The sequence below is a fragment of the Panicum virgatum genome, chromosome 2N, assembly GCF_016808335.1.
Source record: "Panicum virgatum strain AP13 chromosome 2N, P.virgatum_v5, whole genome shotgun sequence".
Lineage (NCBI taxonomy): Eukaryota > Viridiplantae > Streptophyta > Magnoliopsida > Poales > Poaceae > Panicum > Panicum virgatum.
In genome coordinates this window covers 754,258-770,254 of record NC_053146.1, presented here as the reverse complement: position 1 = coordinate 770,254, position 15,997 = coordinate 754,258, and the positions used below count along the sequence as shown (strand labels likewise).

At 44.6% G+C, this 15,997-nt stretch overlaps 1 long non-coding RNA gene across 1 annotated transcript; it reads left to right on the top strand.

The window, feature by feature from the left end:
• Positions 1 to 14,339: 14,339 nt before the first annotated feature.
• Positions 14,340 to 15,116, top strand: LOC120658709. Its single transcript, XR_005668815.1, has 2 exons — positions 14,340 to 14,453; positions 14,725 to 15,116. It is a non-coding gene; the product is annotated as an uncharacterized LOC120658709 (long non-coding RNA).
• The last annotated feature ends 881 nt before the right edge of the window (positions 15,117 to 15,997 follow it).

Below are 15,997 nucleotides of genomic sequence, written 5' to 3'. Positions count from 1 at the left end.
ATATTATTGTTTATCACTTATGTATTCATCGGTATTCCTTTGTTTTGACAATTTTGTTTATTACAGGTTACGTGAGTCCGGTCTACTGACTCTGGGCCATCTTGTCGAGGGTGGGCTTGTTCAGCTCGACCGATCCCTCCTGACGGCGCTCGTTGACAGATGGAGGCCGGAGACACACACGTTCCACCTCCCGTGTGGGGAGATGACTCCTACGCTGCAGGACGTGGCCTACCTCCTCGGCCTCCCTATCGTCGGGGAGGCTGTAGGTGCACGTGTGGTGGCGGCCTCGTGGAAGGATGGCCTGGAGGCCCGTTTTGCCCTGGTTGACCATGTGGAAGAAGCAGGTCCGATCAACCCGCACCCGCGAGCAGCAGGTCCTTCGAAGACCTGGTTCCTATAGTTTACAGTACGTATTCATTTCATATTTAAGTTTAATTGTTACAATTCACATGTTGCATTGTCAGTTGAAAGTATTAATCTTAATTGTTTATGCAGCCTACCCTGTTGGCTGCGGATGCCGACGAGTACAGTGTGACCAGATCGCTGGAGGCGTACCTACTTTGGTTGTTTGGTTACATCATGTTCAACAACACTAATGGCAACTCGGTCGATAGGATTCTCCTTCCGTATGCACGGGTGATTGCGGATGGGGACGAGGACGTACCGCCCTACAGCTGGGGTGAGGCGGTACTTGCAGCCACTTACCGTGGACTCTGCGACGGCTGCAGCAAGACACATGGGAACGCTATCCTGGCGGGGTGCCCACTACTGCTGCAACTTTGGTTGTACGAGAGGCTAGCCGTTGGTCGGCCCATCGTCAGGCACGAGCCTTACCACGAGGCCATGTACGGCGACGAGGAGGACGACAGGCCCACTATGGGAACTCTCTGGATCTGGCGTCAGGTACGTTCGCAACAAATCTAATTTTGTTATTCATTGTTACACGATGCATTAGTGTACTTTTAATTTTACTTATTCGGACTGCAGAGGTCCTGGGCGCATGCGCAGGTTAGACGCGCATATCCTGAGTTTGTTTTGGAGCTCGACATGCTGACGCCCGAGGACGTTGTCTGGGAGCCTTACAGCCCAGAGGCTGTGGCTACCCGTGCACCAGCAGGCCTGTCTTCGCGCTGCTCCGCGAATGCGAGCCTGTGGCTTACTACAGCCGTCCTGGTTTACGACATCGCGGTTGAGGCATATTGCCCCTGGAGAGTCAGGAGATAGTTTGGGCAGTGCCAGGAGTTTCCGGTGCCCACCGCGTTGGAGCGTGTCAGTCGCCAGGACCACAGGTAATTATGAATGAACTTGGCTCATACATTCGTGTCGAATCTAACGATTCTTCGTGGTCCACTTTTTTAGGTTGTCAAGGAGTGGCTTGCCGTGCTCTGCTGATTGGCTCACCAAGATGCAGCCGTGGGTGGACCAATGGGAACAGACAGACGAGCACTTGGTCCATCCAACAGGACCACACACAGACAGCTCCTTTCGGGCTTACCTCACCTGGTACTTACCCCGGACTCGGGCTCGTCTAGTTTATGTTGACACTCACCCACAGGCACACCAGGCGAGGCCTCAGGATGGCTATGCCCGGCACCACGTGGAGGCACTAGCTGGCGCGGTGAGTCTCTTGATCATATTTGCATATATATATTAATATTCATAAGATAATTCATGTGTTACTAACTGTTCCTTTACTCAATGGATGCAGTTTCACCTTTGCAACATGATAGAGACGGACTGCTCGACTTACCTGACGAGGGTACGTGCCGGATCCCCAATGACCCTGTTTGAGCAGACAGAGGCATGGTCGAGGCAGCATGACCAGTTGCGTTCAGCACTGCACAACTTGGGAAGCCGTGTGCAGTATGAAGACAGCCACGGGTCGTCCCAGGCCTCGTCGTCGTTCCCGTGTCCGGCGACCGTGCACCGGCCGACGTCTCAGTACTACACAACTGCAGGTAACGTAGATATCTCTTTAAAATTAGATCAAGTGTTGCTATATATTTACTAATATCACAAACAGGATACGATCCAGCTACTGTGTTCAGCCATACTGGAATGTTTAGAGGGGCACCACCAGTTGGCGGACCGTATCCAGGGATGGTACCGGGGCCACAAATACCGGCCTACACAGGTTAGTTTATGTTTCATATTTCGGTTTCTACATGTCATGACGAAAGACACGAGCGTACGCTAACATCCGCATTTTATGCGTAGGATTCTACCCCGATGTGGGTGCCGGACCTTCTTCCTCCTTTTGACCTGGTACAAAACACTCTCTCAAAACACTCACTAATTTACCACGCAACATATGTTGGTTTACGTTTATATGTTACGCGGGGTTTGTTTCGAGTACGTTCGTTCCAGATAACGAGGGCGTCACCTTAGACGAACTCGACAGCTTGACTCCAGACTCACCTGGCGCGCACAGTGACCCCGATGTCTTGGGGTATTCACAGCTATGAGGAGCACCACTTGGGATCTCTCCGCAACAGACACTGCAACCCTCTTTGCGTCCTGAGCGACAGGTGAGGTCTCCGGATCGTCACACCTACTCCGAGGGCCATGTCCGTGCCCAGCAGAGGGCTAAGAGGGTCCAACGCCCTAGGGGTGGTTAGATATATCCGATGTTTGTATCTCTGATGTTTATTTGTAATGAGATAGCTGTGGACCGCTTATTTGTACACTTCAACGTTCGCCTCGGATCACTCTCGTATTTTCCATTACATACGATAGATTGTATGTTTATGCTTCGATGCTCCATTACGACTAAGTACGATTCAAACTCGACATTATGTACATGTCCAGTGAATGCAAGTTAGGTACGAGACATACATACAAGCATAATACAATATTAACAATACTAAATGCGAATACATTTTAAACCGTTGAACATCATATGTTATAGATCATGGCATGAAATCATCTAGGTCGTCATCCCAGTTGACAGATGGTGGTGCTGCAGGTGGTGTAGTATGGCTCGACGAACCTCTTGCCTTTCCCTTTCTCTCTTTTCTAGATCAACGTTCATGTAAGGGGAAGGAACATCATGTGTTGGAGGCCATGGTTTGGGGGGCATGAAGTCATCCATGTCGTCATCCCAGTTAACACAAGTTTGTGCTGCAGGTGGTGCAACATAACTTGACGAACCTCTTGCCTTTCCCTTTGTCTTTTTTCTGGTTCTAGATTCATGTAAAGGGGGAGGAACATCATGTGTTGGAGGCCATGGTTTGGGGGGCATGAAGTCATCCATGTCGTCATCCCAGTTAACACAAGTTGGTGCTTGAGGTGCTGCAGCATGACTCGACGAACCTCCGGTGATCTGTTCTTGCACAGGCCAAGTACTATCATCCGAAGATCTTATCCACCTCCTTCATCTAGTTTGCAGCATAAGTCCACCGAAGATACATACCAATTTACGGAAATTTGGTATCGATTTGTTAATCAAGTCCGTGTCCTCGGGGTAATCCTAGCATATAATTAAACAATAATGTTACTGTTTCATAAATATGGATTCCAAATGACGGACGGGATTAGAACTGAATGAGAGTTACCTTAATGTGCATCTCATACACCTCTGGCCGCATCCATATCTTACAAGAACTTTGTAAGAATCCAATGATATTAGGATGATTCGCTAGTTCACATACTCTCATGTATATCTTCTGACGTTCTAGCAGGTGTCTCTTTACATCTTACATTGTAATACCTCGAAATAATGTGAAATCTTTAAACTCTACTACTTTGGACAACACCATCTCTATCGTACCATCCGCTAACGGATCCAACTTCTTACTGATAACAAGATGGGTCATGATATCAAGTATTATACTAGATTTTTCTTCGGTCCATGAAAATCCTCCACAATTGGAGGCAGTCATTGCCTTATGCTGCAATATCAATAAGGTATTGTTATAATTCTATTCTAATTCATAATTAATTTAAAAACAAGTCTGTAATAGTACTGAAATTGTAATACTAAACGAGTGTTTTAAAGCACCAAATCTAATTCAGCTAATCCGCTAATTATATTAAATTATTATACAATATCAATGGATTCATACGGAAGTTACCGGTAGATCACAAGTGCGCAATTCGGCAGAGCTTTACCGCATTTCTTCTCCTCACCCCTCTCTTTCTTTCTAAATTTTTGGTGCAATTTTTGGGCTCAAATGAGAAGGGAATGGAGACCAGGGCTTATATAGGGTGGGAGACCCCCTGTCGCCTGTGGGGGGCCCCTGTCGCCCGGGGGGGCGACAGGACCCTGTCGCCCGTTGGGGGAGCGACAGGGCCCCCTCCCTCCACACACCCCCGGCCAGGGACCTCTTTGCAAATTTTAAAAAAATTACATTAAGATCATGTCGCCCGTTGCTTGGGCGACAGGACCCCTGTCGCCCCTGGGGCAGGCGACCGGGGGCCATTTTCGAAATTTTTCAAAACAGACATATATTTTTGAAATTTTTATTTTTTTAAATATAAAAAAGAAAAAGATGCGCAGAAGCATAGGCGACCGGCCGAGTAGAGTAGGAATAAATTGACCTTTTGACGGCCCAGCCTGGCCCATATGGCAAAGCGCGCGCACCGCCGGATGGACGCCGCCGCGGCGGCCTCTCGTTTTCTCCCCCGCCGGCGTCGGACTCTGCACCAGCCCTTTCCTCGCCCTGTGGCGCTGTCCCTTTCTCGGCGAGCACCCAACTCACTCGCTCACTGACCATGGTGTCCATCCCCAGAAGGCATCGTCGCCCTCGTGAAGGGTCAGTTGATTTTTTTTTTGCTATTATATTATATTATTCCTGGTCCTGGGAACCTGTCGCTGCCTTGGAATGCATCTTGTGGTGCGTCATCTCTGAGTTCTCTGATGGAATCCTAGTGGAGCTGGCCTGGCCTGGCCTCGACTCGATGGATCCGCCCAATCGACGGTGATGCTCAAGCTGGTTATGGCTCGGGATGCTTGCTGGCTACATTCTTCAGCTCTCGTGGACATCGCCGGCTGCTGCTGTCCGGATCCCGTGTTTGCACGCGGTGCAGTGTTGGAAGCCACAGACAGCCGGAACCCGGCAGTTTCGTGCCATCCTGCCAGCAGGTGCCTGCTGCCACCATATTATTGCTGCTGATCTACACTCTTGGTCTCGCTCGATCAGCTCCTTCTGTCGCTGCGAGCGAATTGCTCCGGACATGTGTTTTCCCATTTGTCATGGCCCTGGGAAGCACAAACTGTATGACAGCCTACAGTGTTGATGACAACAAGCAATACACGAAACGTTCTGTCCAGCAGCTTTTGTGTGTGCTGAGCCTCCTCGCCATGTGTAAAATTGATGTGCCAAAGCTTACAGATTTCAGGTCTATTATGACCCTCATCTACTCCATCGCAGTTTATTTCTTGGTTGCTTTGATGATTTCTATGAATGGGGGAAGGATTTATGCATGTATGGCCACGAGCAGTCCCCTGGACAAAGAAAGCAGAAATGTTCAGGTTCACATGAAGAGTGAGCACATGGAATCAACCAACTATGATCCTGTTACCTTGGCAGGTTACAGATACCTGGTCTGCGAGAAGATTGATGATTCCACCTCTAAAATTGGATGTCGTCGTTTAGAAATTACGGTCGACAGGATCTGGTCTTGTGATGAAGGTCCACTAGGCACAAGTGATGGTAAACTGCTGAAGGAGGTATGCCTTTCATTCGCCTTGTTTCGGCTGATGAGGCGACGTTTCTTTGGGCTTGCTTGTCCTGAATCCAAGCTCCAGAAAACACGTGACTTTGTTCTCAAAGGATTACTTTTAGATTATGAATCTGCATATAGGGTAATTGAGGCAGAGTTGGCTTTTGCACACGACCACTTCTTCACGGGTGCCGCTTTCGGGAACACTGAACTTGGTATGTGTTCCATCCTACTGGGTACTGCTAAAGCTGTTATATATCCGGTCACGTTATTGGCTTCAGTTAAGGACTTCTGCATCCACAGAGAAAACAAAAACAGCAGCTCTTCTGGGCTGGCCCTTACTGCAATACTAATCATGCTAGTGCTTTTAGCACTAGAGCTGCTACAGCTTTATCTTTATTTATCATCTGATTGGGCTAAGGTACAACTTGTTCGTCGGTCTATCTCTGGAAACGTCATAATGTTTGGATTTGATATGTTTTACAGTAAACTTACCCAGATATTAGGATATTGGCAAAATAAGATTGGCCAGCACGCAGTACTAAAGGATTTACATCACCGATCATACATTGCCGACACTATAGGATCCATATCTGGGCGTTTCTTTGCTGAGCATCTTGGATACCAAACAGTATCCTCAAGATCTACCAATTTCCCAGGTCCAAAACGTATTCAGTTGACTAGGGACGTGAAATTAGCAATTGCTCGGACTCTCAGAGTCAGCGATGGCCACCTGTCGAATGGAGCATTCTCATTGCGACGAAATGCGCAATGTGGACTTTTGTGGGCATGCCAACAGGATTATCACACCAGCACCATGTTGATTTGGCATATTGCGACTGAATATAGTGATGTTGCACAGTCTCTTGGAAGGGAAGAACAAGATGATGTCTCACTTCCCGATCGTACTGTTGCCATTACACTATCAAGATACAGTGCATATCTGATGGCATTTGCCCCAGAGTTGCTTCCTGATGAAGAATTAGATAGCAGGATCATATTTGAGGTGGTGAGATGTGATGCCCAAAACATATTTCCTAAAGAGGTGGCACTGCATGAAATGTATAGAATGATGAGAACTTGCAACTTGCAACCATCAGATGAGCGGATTTTGATTAAAGGGATCCTGCTTGGAAGGCAGCTTGAAGAGATTAGAGATGGCATGCATTGGAAGATACTAGCAGATGTCTGGGCAGAGATGGTTTTGTACATAGCCCCATCAGATAATGCAAAATCACACATCGAACATTTAGCCAATGGAGGGGAATTTCTTACTCATCTTTGGGCCTTGCTTCTCCACGCTGGCATTCTAAAGAGGGAGCAATGTAGCTTTGATGAAGAAACTACTGTGACTTTAGAGGTCCAGCCACATCTACCATGCAATACCTTAATTAGCTGAAACTATGCAGGTATGTATATTTGTCGAAAGACTTTTGTATTGTTTTCTTGTAATTGAAATTCCATGAGCAATGTTACTCACCAGGTTGCAGAACAAGTTTCAGAAGATTTGGTGAGCATCCAGCCATGTGACAGAACTGTAGAAGCCAGGTGGCTGCACACCAAACAAAATATATCAAATGTAAGCTCTTTTTAGCATTGCCTTGCCTTTTTCTTTGTAAGTCTTGTTTGTTTGTGAATTCTTCTTAATAACAATCATAACGTTTCTATCTTCTGATCTATTAATGTTAAGTGAACCTAGCTCAACCGGTTGGGGTTGGAACCCAGGTTCGAGCTAGTCCTCTCCAAGTTGAATTTGTGTGCCTATTTCTTCTTAATGAAAAGCCACATAGTTGCTCCTTAGTTAGGTCTCTTTTTGGTTAATGATAAATCAATGTAGCCTTTAGTGTTATAACTAGCCTGAATTGAACAAACTAGAAAGTCAAGGTAGAGCTCTCATTTGATATGATCAAACTTCAGAGTTATTAGCTGGTCTTGTGAGTGTAAGATACCACTTTTACTTATCATGTGCACTGTGTAATTTAATTTCTAGTGAGCTTTAGTCCCATATATTCCATTTTAAAACAGTGTAAGGACCACGGTGGTCTAAAGAGGAGATAGATGGAGAATTATGGTTTCTGAAAACAAATTAGCTGTGCATTAGCACCTACGATGTTGGAACCCGCGTGAGGTTTAATCCTAGTCTTAAATTTGGCCAGGCTCTACTTTTGAAAATTGAATTAGGCTGGGGGGAAAACTATCAAACAACCATCCCGTCCAATCTTCCACTGCAACTATTTTTATGCTCATGGCGAGCTGTGAGTGAAGCGCTACTATTTCCTTATTTGGTTGGCCGAAAGCTAAAGTGAGAATCAAGAGTGCTGAAACCTTTGGTCCACTCGTAAAACATGCATCTTGTTTGCCCTGAGTCCCTGAGTGTCCTGCAATAAGAGATTTTCACTGAGATGCCCATCTCTTGTCTCGTGGAAGCACACATTCAGCAACATCTAAAGGTGCCCAATGCATTTTGGGCACTGGCAGGGAGGAAACGTCTTCCTCCGTTCATCATGGAGATGAACAGCTACACTGAGCATCTTACCAACTTATGGCCCATTAAACTTGTATAAGCAGTCATTTTTCTCTTCACATGAAAGCCTTGATGAGGGAAAATGTATTTGGCTTTGATTTGTGCTGTATGGTGGATTTTTAACTATTTGGACTTGAATTCAACAAAGTTAATATGCATATCTTGTTTTTCAGAAATCTGCAGTATATTATTAGAAAAGTTAAAAAAATTCATCCAGCAAGTCAGTTTTTTTTTTAAATACCCACATGCAAGCCACTTCTCTCCTCACGTTCTAATAACACCTGCGAGTGTTTATATGTTTTCAGATTCCCTGTGCTCATGTCCAACTGTCAAATAAAGCCACGTGATTCTATATACATGACTCAATGATGACTAACGCTCACAGCAAAGCTAAAGGTGCCACAGATAACTCAATGATAACACATTCAGCAACATCTAAAGGTGCCACATGATTCTTTCCTTGCGTACTTAGTTGCCAGACAAGACGAATGTGTGGAAGCCTTGCATTATTAATAATTCTGGTTGCTCCTAGGCATCTTGTTCCTTTGCGTGTAACCTGCACCAATTAATCTCCAAATAAAGCTACTAATATATACGGTGTCCCATGTTTTAAATCGCCGGCTAAGACTTTTAGCGGCAGAGCTGCCGTTACGGCGTTTAGTGGGCTATAGCTGGCATTTAGCGGGCTATAGCCGGCTTTAACAGGCTAAATGCCATAGCGTCTGGCCTTCCTAAAAGCTATAGCCGGCTATTTAAAACCTTGACGGTGTCCCAGATCGAAGATGGGGGATCCCTTTCATTACACAATTGCAACCTGCAGACAACGAGCAGATTGACTAGCTTGGTGCTTGGATATTATTGCTTTGGGCATCGGTGGTAGAGCTGTGGCGGCCTGCAGGAGGGAATCGAAGAAGGGCATCATCGTCGAGTTCTCTTCGTTTTCATCAATCCGACTGATCAAGGAGATGATTAACCAAACGGTACGCAGCAGCAACCCACCACTATTTCCTTTTTCTAAAAAATCTCTTGTTATCATGCGTTGTCAGAACAAACCCAAATATTAATCTGCACCACTCTTGCCTGGACTTTGTTGCGTAAATATAAGTCAAGGACCAGTGCCATCAACATATAGAACCATATACATAGAGATGAGCCACCTAATCTGCTTGGACAGAAATGTCTGGGAGTAAGGCGCTAGCCCAACACTCACCTAGCGTTTAACTGGTATGACCTAGGTGACACCAACCCTCATGCTTCACTTGATTACATCACATGACTCATACACGTGTTAGGGGCTGACTGCACAAGAATGTTGTGGAATAAGACTAGTTAATTTCTTTATGTATGCATGGGCCATTACTTGGCCCCTCAGTTTTTAGTCAATATTTTATTCAATAATAATGATGTATTCTAAGCACCCAATATGGCCCATGCAAATTTATGCTTAGTATTTTTCATACAGTTTGCTATGGTATCAAGAATCCCAAAGTTATGATGCATATTGCGTTCGGGAGACAGTCCAGGGCATGTGCATGAAACAGACAATCAGTAAGTCTTAACGATTCAATGTGACCGTTGTTTACCAATTAAGTCGCACAGGGCATTGTAATTTTACGATCATCTGCCTGAGATGTCAATTTAAAACAAGCGTGGTCCCCTGTCATCCACGTGCAACTGTGTACCCACTTCCACAACCCCCATCCCCCCTCCCCGATTCGTAATTTAGAGCATGTTTGGTTTGAAACAAAACCTTGCCACACCTAAGGTTCGGTGAGTTAATCAAGTTATTAGTAGTTGTTTGGCTGTAGCAAAAAAATCGTGGTAAAATTCTTTTTGTACCAGATCGGTCCCAAATGTCATTGACTAAGAAAAGTGTGGCAATATTCTCCTAGGCTAGCCAAAGTGTGACAAATAATTTGATGACCGAACCTTAATCAAGTTTGCAAAAAAACAAACAAACAATGGCAATCTTAGTACACAACCAAATAGGTGCTTGCTTTTTACCAAATGGCTATTATGCCCCCCTAACTCCCATTTAACTTTTAAACCAAGGGACCTGCTTTTTAAAAAACAAACATTTTTGCTGAAAAAACTAAATACTCATGCATTAAGAATTTGAAATGTTTACTAAAAATAAGAGGGTTCAATTTCAAATTGAAATCAAATTTAAATATGGTCAAACATTAATACAATTGAATTTAAAATGATTGAATTTGATGCATGTTTCCAAATTTGAAATGGAAGTTAATTTAGGATACTCAACCTAATTTTATTTCAAGAAAATTGAGTTTGATCTACATTTTAAAAAGCTCAAAATTCACTCAAAATTCCAGTGAATTTTATAAGACATAGGGTGTTGCAAATTATGTGTGTGGCATTAAGGAGATGATTTTTTAAAGAGCACGTCCGTACTTTTCCTTAATTGTAAGTATGTGAGAAATTAAATAAACACACAATACAATTCGTGCATACACTCATTTTCATTATGTTGCATGAATCTTATTGTTAACTAATTAAATATTTTTCTAGAACCTCCACATTAATCCCCACGAGACGTGTTATAAACACAGGGTAATCTTAGAAATTTCACAAAAATGTAGAGCATCCCGCCATCGATTTGTAAAGTTAATCATTATTGAATATAATAGTCTTTAGGTCTAGTGTACATCTAAATTGCCAACCTCTCTACGATTGTAAAATACATAAAATGATTAATTATGTATCTAAATTCCTCACCTTTGCTATAATGAAAATAGCCAAATGAATCCATCGTATGCCATTATGAAAATAACCCAAAAACTCTTACATATGCTTATATTTCACCCATTGCCATGTCATTATTAATATATGGAAAGACAACTCAAAGTACGTCTTATGTATGCTTCAAGAAAAAAAGAATGTGTTATGATGCACGGCACCATGCAGATCACATATATACATACATGCATGTTGAGCGATGATCATATCGATTTCTATGTCTTTAGTAACCATGAAATATGCTTCTTTAATGAGTCATATACCAATGGCAATAATGATCCATATTAAATTATATAATACTAGGTGAAAAACAATTATGGCCATGTTTAGTTCCCAAATTTTTTCCTCTAGTACCCATCACATCGAATCTTCAGACACATGCATGAAATATTAAATGCAGTTAAAAAATAACTAATTACACAGTTTAACTATAAACGACGAGACGAATCTTTTAAGTCTAATTAGTCCAAGATTAGACATTAATTGTCAAATAACAACAAAAGCACTACAGTAAAAACCCAAAAATTTTCACGAACTAAACAAGACCTGTGTAAATTTCCATTTTAAATATATTAATTATTCCCACCAGATATATATGGTTGGTTAGTTTCCTCTTTCTTTTCCTCTAAATACCGTGATTCCTTACAAGAGTATGTAGTTAGTAGATGATTAGTGCTCTACAGATTTTATTAGTCCTTTTGCTCCTCGACTTTAAGGATAAGATGGTTTTTGCTAAATATCTTATAACACATTATGTATATATATATATATGGTTGCAGCATTTTGCACAGTTCTGCTATGGTGCAAAAGGGAAGGCGGCGGGGAACCATCTTGCATGGACGATCTTGTCCCATGGCGCCAAGGGCTGGTGGAACAGCGCAAGGGGAACGGTGACCCGCATCGAGGTGCTTGTAGGGCTGTTTGCTATCAGTATGGTGCTCCTGACCGCCATTGGGTCCTGGCGTCGCCGGAGCCGAAACTTTGTCGCCCAAAAAGTCGTCCAGGTCGTGTACATCTCGTCCTCCTCCCTGGCAATATACACATTTGGTTCAATGCAGTCATCCCCGACAAAGAGCGGCATGTTCCCCTTTCTGGCCATGTCCCTTTATGTCCTGTCTGCTTCTGCCGACTGTATCACGGCTTACAGTCTGGACGACAACCGCCAACTGATGACACAGGCCTATCAGACTCTCCTCAGCGTCTTCTATGTGGTGTTGATTGCGTCTACCATCTTGGGTGGTGCTGGCCTGGTGTTGGAGCTCCTCTTTTTGGAACTGTGCTTTTTTTCTTTGCTGAAATGGATGCAGAGACAATTGGCATGTCGAATGGCGAGTGAGTCATGGTTCCTGAACAAAATGGTTGCTGACTACATGTACCAGCAGCAGGAGCACACCGACGCATCATTCTATGATCCAGTCAGCATGAAAGGATACCATTACCTAGTTGACTGCCTCCTCGTCCCATGGGATCTGGGAGCTGACACATTCTATGCATTACAGGTGAATAAAGAGGAACCAGGTGCAGTCATTAACATAGAGAAGGTATGGCAGTGTGAGAGCCTAAGCTCAGAGCAAAAGGACTTATGCCTCTCCTCTCTTTTCCACCTGCTGCGAAGGCGCTTCTTTGGGTTCCCTTTTGCGCCGAATCCTCGCGGCAGGAGACACTTGATTTTGTCCTCAAGGGCCTGCTCAAGAACAAGTGGGCTACCGGTAGCACCGACTACAGCAGGGTCTTCAAGGTGATCGAGGTTGAGCTAGCTTTCATGTATGATTTCTTCTTCACCAAGTATGCTGCCATCTATTACACAGTACGGGTCGCACAAGCGTTCGCCTTGATTACAAGCATTCTTACACTTACTGTGGCATCATTCGCCACGTTGGCTATTTGTCCCACTGATCCCACCTCCAGTGACCAGATTGTATTCGCTATTACAAATGGGTTTCCTGTCACAGCCGCTGATCTACTCGTCACCATGCTGATACTTGCATGCACTGTCCTGCTTGAGTTCCTGCAGATGTTTCTTTACTGGACGACCATCTGGGGCAGGGTAGATCTGGCTTGTCGTTCGCTCAGAGGGCAGCCTGCAGCACGGCCGCACGGGACACAAGAAGAGCCCCCTGCATGTGGAGGTTTTCGAGGAGATTTTTAGATACTGTGGACAAGATTCTATTTTGGATTGGCACATCCATCTCAAACAGTTGCAACTACTGGTTTGATCCAGAAAACAGATGCTACTGGCAGAACAAACTTGGGCAGTACTCATTGCTTGAATCAGTGCCCTACCATCCTAATAAGCCATCTCCTGATCAGTTTAGTTTCCTGGAAAGACTAAGAGCCGTGGGCCGTGTGTTTTTTCTTGTAAACGCAGTGGTCATCAGTCCAGCACGTGCGGAGATCAAACAATGGCGTGTCGACAAGCTCGGGACACCTATAGACTTGACTAAAGAAGTGAGGAAGGCAGTGGTCCAGTCCCTTCAACGTTCTCAAGGTATTCTTACAAACGGGGAGTCATCACTCTTGTCCCATCGGGCAGATGACCTGATGTGGGCTTGCAGGCAGGAAGGCATGATACGCCCAGCAGACTATGGCACAAGCAGCTCGCAGAAGAAAGAGAAACTGCAGGTGTTCGTTATTTTGACATGGCACATTGCAACAGGTTACTGCGAGATGGCAACAAGCAATTATCTTTGCCCCAGAGTGGGGACAGAGCTCAAGCATCATGTTGATGTCGCCACAACACTGTCCAAATACTGTGCGTACCTGCTGTTGAAGAAACCAAAGCTTCTCCCTGGGCACCAATATGATACCCGGCTTGTGTTTGGTGAGGTTACAGCAGAAGCGGTTGCGACCCTGCAAGGTGAGAAGAACAAGTACATTGCCATGGCAAGATTGCCGACAGGATCAGGAGGAGATACAAAAGAGGACATCTTCCACAAGGGAGTGAGGCTGGGGAGGCAGCTGGAGGAGATGGAAGAGGGCACCCGCTGGAAAATCCTGGCCGATTTCTGGGCGGAGACGTTGCTCTACATCGCGCCATCGGATAATGTGGAGGAGCACGTCAAATGTCTGGCGGAAGGAGGGGAGTTTATCACACACTTGTGGGCGCTGCTCACCCACGCAGGCATCCTGGACAGGGGTGAAAGGACTGTCGGCAACAATAACGACATAGAAAATCAACCGGCAACAAGTGGGGACCATACTGAAGCGCAACGTAAGTGTCCTTCCTTTTTCTCTTTTCCAAAGAAGAAGCCAAAGTGAATCTGAAACAGATTTTCATGTTCCCTAAATCTGCATCTAATTATTTAGTTAGTAACCGAAAGCATCAAAGCTGGAGATATTTGATTATAATATAAGGTCTTCTGCCGTCTAATTGTTATGGAATTGCCGTACTGTTCTTGTTTCAGCAGCAGGGATGGTCCAGCAACAAGCAAATCTAGTGCATAATTTGGGAGGAACTCCCAGTGCAAGTGCTGCTCCAACTGAGATCGAAGAGACTCAATAATAACAAGTGAGTAATGTTGCTGTATATCAATCTTTGAAATTTATTATGGGCATCATTCACAGATCCTTGTTTCATGTTGTGCGTCTAATAGTGGATTCCAAATTTCCAATACAGATGTCCTATTATTTTGAAAGAAAAAAATAACAGGGATTGTGTAGAATGTGACATCTATTTAGTATCAAAGTTGGGTCCAACTGTCTTCAGCTCAGTCATAAGTTATGTTATGTATCTACTCACAGATATCACAGCTGTAACCCATTTACTTTGGAGCTTGCAGGTTCTGGGAAAGCTCTTCCATCTTCATCCATGAAAATATTCTGCAAGTCCTGATGGATGATGCTGACATTGCAAGTCCTGTAGCTTGTTTGGTTTCTGAATCATTCGAGATAATCGTTATCCTGGTGTGCTGGTGTTGTGGTCGAAAATTCAATCTATCACTCTCTTGTGTCCTTATTTTAGAAAAATTCAGAATTTCCTAGTGGTATTCGGTAATGATCTGATCGAGACATAGATTGACTGCCATTTGGCTCTGATATTTATTGGCACGTCATTAAGCATCGGAACTGAAGAAAAGAAAAATGCCTGCCAGTGGGCCAAGTTGACATCTTGACAGGATTTATGCTACTCCTGTAATAAGGGTGTAAATGTGCCAGCACCCCATTCATCTTTGGTTTTAGACTCGTGCATTTCTATATATAAGTTCTGACCCAGTTGAGCTACAAACGCAATACATTCTTCCTAACGGTTACTACTGCACTTAACAAAGTTTCACTTTTACCAACCACAGCCGCATTATGCAGTTGGAGACTGGAAAAGTGTAGCCTGAAGACTATTGAAAATGCCTATGCCTTCTTTGGTTCATATGTTGAGGGACCGAAAAGGCGACCAGAGGGGGGGTGAATGGGAGCCGATAAAATTTAACGCAAACGGAAGCTCGGCTTATGATCCCCTAATACACACCCAACCCTAACGTCCTAGGTGAAGTGTGTTGTAGCTATGGAGAAGCTACACCAACACAAAACAACCTTAGGAACAAGCAAGAATCAACGCGGAAGAAATCACGAACAAACAGCGCAAGAATCAGCACGGTATACTAACACCGGTTAAATCGACGTGTGAAGAAGTACTCCACCAGTTCAACCGACGTCACAGAGCCGGCAGCAGAGAAGAAGCACTCACCGGTTAAACCGACGCTACGGTTTAAACAGCGTCGGTTCAACCGACGATAGTGCACCGGATAAATCGACAAAATCCAAAACGAACACCGGTGCAGTTATCCAGAGAGAGCTCAAAATGAACTTCTAAGCACTGGTTAAACCGACGATCACAAACCCAAAGCGCCGGTGCAGTTGTCCAGAGAGATAGCAAATCGAATCCAACAGAGCACCGGATGAACCGACGTTAAGAAAAATCAATACGCCGGTTAAACGAGTAAAAACACACTCGTGGGGTCGCTGGTCAACATACACCGGTTAAACCGATGCTCGTCGAGTGCTATGCACCGGTGCAATTTGCGAACAGCAGAAAACCCTAACCCACGAAAAAACCTA